This window comes from Haliotis rubra, unplaced genomic scaffold (genome assembly GCF_003918875.1).
Source record: "Haliotis rubra isolate DU_JTF1 unplaced genomic scaffold, ASM391887v1 Scf505, whole genome shotgun sequence".
NCBI lineage: Eukaryota > Metazoa > Mollusca > Gastropoda > Lepetellida > Haliotidae > Haliotis > Haliotis rubra.
This window is the reverse complement of record NW_025767197.1, coordinates 209,526-214,293: the sequence shown is the minus strand read 5'-3', so window position 1 is coordinate 214,293 and position 4,768 is coordinate 209,526. Positions and strand designations below refer to the sequence as shown.

At 38.2% G+C, this 4,768-nt stretch overlaps 1 long non-coding RNA gene across 1 annotated transcript; it reads right to left on the bottom strand.

Annotated features, from left to right (window-relative positions):
- Positions 1–2,200: 2,200 nt before the first annotated feature.
- On the bottom strand, positions 2,201–4,733 carry LOC124292023. The gene is made up of 2 exons (XR_006902343.1): positions 2,835–4,733; positions 2,201–2,788 (listed from the first exon to the last, which is right to left on the bottom strand). It is a non-coding gene; the product is annotated as an uncharacterized LOC124292023 (long non-coding RNA).
- Between the last annotated feature and the right edge of the window lie 35 nt (positions 4,734–4,768).

Below are 4,768 nucleotides of genomic sequence, written 5' to 3'. Positions count from 1 at the left end.
TCCGTGAATCCCTCTTTTATACACCAGTTCATACTACTTCACTGCATAAAATCAGGTTTCCGTCCCCATGGTTTTCAGGCATAGGCGCCCGACTCTGATATATTTATAAGCATGACCTATATATATAACATATATACGTGTAAATGCCTTGCACAACGTGATCAATATCGCCAATGTGTATACTTCATATTAGTGATATTTTTGCCACAATTAAGTCTGCACAAACAAACACAAAGCTAATCATCTTCTCATGTTTATATACAGTAAGAATACATGTACAGATCAACATTGGTTCAGTCTGGAAACATTGGTTCATACCATACGTTTAGACAGCCTCAGCCACAGGGTAGTTGCTAAGGTCCACACAATGGTTGCTATGGCCACAGGGTATCAAGTCACAAAGTATTAATCGGTTCTCAAACACATTTTTCCAAAACTTCAGACGGGATGTCTTTTAGAATATTTTTTCAAACAAATTATTCAAGCCATGTTTATTTTACGTACTTAAGTACAAATTGATGTGTGGAAGGTTATGTTGAGAGAACGCATGAAAACGCATATGCTTTTACCAGAAATAGATGACTTGTCATGAGATGTTTGAAGATATACTTCTGTCAAATATTGTTATACAAAAGATGCACCTCAGAATAAAGATCATCTCATGAAAGTTAGTCCAAACCTGTAGTGAAATTCAGAGAGAACTTTGTTTCCTTTTAATGCGAATTTTAGAAAGAATAATGACGTACAAAAGTATGAGACAGCATGCAACATGATGATATATAAACAATGTTCTACATTCAAAATGACAATATCATGCACACAGTACGCGCAGTGTAACTGTGGTACTTAGTAGTGAGTGAGTGAGTATGGCCTTACACCACCTTTAGCAATGTTCCAGCAATATCACAGTGGGGGACACCTGAAATGGGCTTCACACATTGTACCCATTTTGGGAATCAAACAAGAGTGGACGTTTGAACCATTTGGCTACCCCACCATCCATCGGTATGGTAATGTAGAAGGTTGATTTGGAAACATTCTATTGACAAGAACAAACATTTCTCCCTCCGACACACTGCTAAAGCCTGGCCTTTGCCATGTTGCACCATGAATTTACTTGTTCCTCAGCTCGGCATGTGTTTGATCACTTGTATCTGAAGTTCTACTTTGTTTGTAGAACACCCAGAAGAGCACTTCAGTCCTGAATATCAAATGGGAATCACCATTTTCAAAATTGAGATTTAATCTCTTGAGAAGCTTTCCAGACACACTGCATACCTGAGAAATCCCCACATAAAACTCTCATACAACATATCATAGAAAAATATATCTCCAGGACTCCAGAATGTAACACTCACCGAAATCAGATCGTTCACTGCCTTACCATACTGATCTGAAAATCTGGTAACATTTTCATGGAAGGTTACATCTAATGAACTCGGCATCAGTCAAGGGTCTTGTGCTAATAGTTATCTGCCTCTGTTCATGATACATTTCTTTCTCACCCTAATTTGAAAATGTTGGTATCAACAGACAAACCTGACACATAGCAGATATGCCTTCAACAGAATTCCAGTTTCAGAGTAGTCACCGTGCTGTTCAGAAACATCAAGCTGTCCAAAATATCCACAAAATAAATGGTGCTGCCTTAATTATTGACATTGGGAACTGGTTGTTTCTTAACTTGGTTGAGACACAAAACCAGATATGTTGGTCTGAATTCTGCTCTTACTTATACCAAGGATTCGGAAATGTTTACACTAATTAGAAAGTTCTATCTTCAAGGAGTGAGCGAGCGAGTGAATATGCTTTTACGCCACGTTTTGGAATATTCTAGCAATACCACGGCAGGGACACAAGAAATTGAACCCCACTTCGGTGTGATGAGCCAATACTGTCATCTTTCCCACCACCCTCTTCAAGGAGTAAAAGATCTGATTACAATGAGACTTTAGAACACATTACATCAGATAATTTAACAAACTATGTACATCAAGATCAACTGATCTCTCCATCACACAGGCACTGCAGACTAGTGACCATTCTCACAGCTGCCTACTATACTTATTAACAAATTGCAGTATTGTTATATTAAAGGCTTTCTCCAGATTGTGACTAAAACCCGAAACAATCCATCACAAAGTGGAGCAAGCTGCTACATATGTTTTGAACCATATTTTAGTATAGCATGGTATGTATATTTGGGGACAGTTCTATATCACACTGAAAGGTTCACTAAGCTTTTAGCAGTATTTCAGCAATATTGCAGCAGGGGATATCAGGAAATAAGCTTGAGTCGGCCCTTCGTTGTAATCATCAAATCTTTCTTTCTTTCCACTCATTCTTTCCATCTCTCTGCTACCATCAATGTGGTGAAAGTAATGAGCACCCAGATCTTTATTGACAACTGGGTCCCAACTGCCGTCCAGATCCTGAGGGCTGGAACCTAACTGAGGGCTGGATCCTAACTGTGGGCCGGATCCTACCTGCCATCCAGATCTTGAGGACTGGATCCTAGTTGATGTTTGGATCCTAATTGGGATAGACCTACTCATAGACTACCCACTCTGATTGCGCTGGATACTTTTTCCGTAACTGCTTAAAATTCTTATCACCCAATATCTTCAGGAAGCATTTCACAAACATGAACTTGAAAATGTATTTAAGGTACAAAGCAGACCAATGCAAATCAGATGTAAGGCAGGACTAAATTTCTAAAATAATACTCTTCCTAATATTACCAGTAATTGACTTAACCAAAAACAGCACATGGTGAGTCCCATAGTACCTTCATCTCAACTTGTATATAATGGACACGGTGAGTCCCATAGTACCTTCATCTTAACTTGTATATAATGAACATGGTGAAATATTTAACCAGACCAATGTAACAATGGTAAAATTCATTAAAGAGGACAGTGATCAATGAAGCATTACATAAAAGCACTCTGTGATGAGGGCACCGATAATCAGAATTTCAAGACCAATACCAGTAACTATGGTTACAGTATATATAATATATTCAAACACACTCTACATTAAATGTGTTGGTCAATCAATAATCCAAAATATGGATTTGCAAGAAGTAAAATGGATCTAACAGTATATACCTTGGACAGGTCAAACTGGATATTGAACCCATGTTGTGAATTGAACCTGGCTAGTTGCAGTACAAATGAATGCTCTAGTCAATAGAACAGTCCTTTATAATATGTAAGCTATATCACCATGTCTCAATTCATCTTGGAGTATGTGGGTTGGGTTTAACCCTGTTTCAAAAAGTATTCCTGTTACACATGGGTTTGTCAGTTTGATGTCGTAGGAAAGCCCAAGTCATGCTGATCTCAGGAGTTCACCGCTTTGGTGAGACCCTGGACCACAATAATGGTGGTGACAAACCTCGTAACATAACTGGGATTCAAACTCATGATCACACAACCATCTGGCATCCTTCTTTTCGCTATTTTTCTTTAAATATGAGTGAGTCTAAGGTTTTATGCCACTATAAGTAACATTCCAGCAACATCGTGTCCGTGGACACCAGAGATGGGCTTCATACGTTGTATCCATGTGGGGAACCCAACCTCAGTCCTTGGTGTGAAAATCCATGGTTCAACCACTTGGCTACCTTACCAGTACCACCCCCTTAACATATGTAAACTTAGCTATATAATTATGTGCAACTTGCTTGATACTAGCATCTGTAATGGTATATTGAAAAAACTCCACACTGACCATGCTGAACGAATGAAGGAGTTGAAATTCATTAGTCAACCCAGTTTATGTTTCGACAGTTTCATAATGCCTCTCTAAAATATTCAACTTTTTTAGGACAACCACAACAGATATTAAAAATATTTTTGAGGTTTATAACATATTCCATATCCTATTGCTACTTTAAACTGTACAGTAAGGTACGATTTATTCATCTTATCCCTTCATGAATTGAAATCATTAACTGACTTAGATGATGCATATCATCACATCCAAATTGTGTGGATAAATGCTCATGGACTGTCTGGTCCAGACTCAACTATTTACAGACTGCCATCATATACCTGGAAGATGGCTAAGAGCTGGGTTAAACAACAAAGAAAACAATTTTACTAAGGACCCTTTTGGTCCTGTCAATCAAAGTAAGTAATGTAAGTGACATGGTTGTGATGTCCACATGGTCAAATAATTTATTTTGTTATTGTTTCCGGAATATAATAAATAACACCTCAACTACTGACTATATTGTATTGGTGAACAGATATTCATATTCATTAGTCTTTATCTGATATACGTATTATAACTGCCTAACAGTTGATACGGTGCAGCCCTACTCTACAGGGTCCCAATCCACAAAGTGTTTGTAACAATAACGTTACTCTGTGCTATATCATTGGCTTATGAATAATGTAATGCTACGATTGAGTTTAGTTTTACACTGCTTTTAGCAATATTCCAGCAATATCACGGCATAGGACACCAGAAATGGGCTTCACACATTGTACCTATGTGGAGAAATGAACCCGGGTCTTCGGCGTGACGAGTGAATGCTTAAACTACTAGCTTACCCCACCGCCCTGTAATGCTAAGAATGCTTTGTGGATAGGGCCGCAAGTACCCCTACACCCGTTCTCACAGGGGTGGAAATAACTTTAAAATTGCAAGTGTACTCCGGTAACAGTGGCACATGTAAAATCACTTGCCCTGATAATTTTTCCACTATATCGACCATTTTCTTGTTGATTTTTTAAATAAACAACATAATTAACATTGG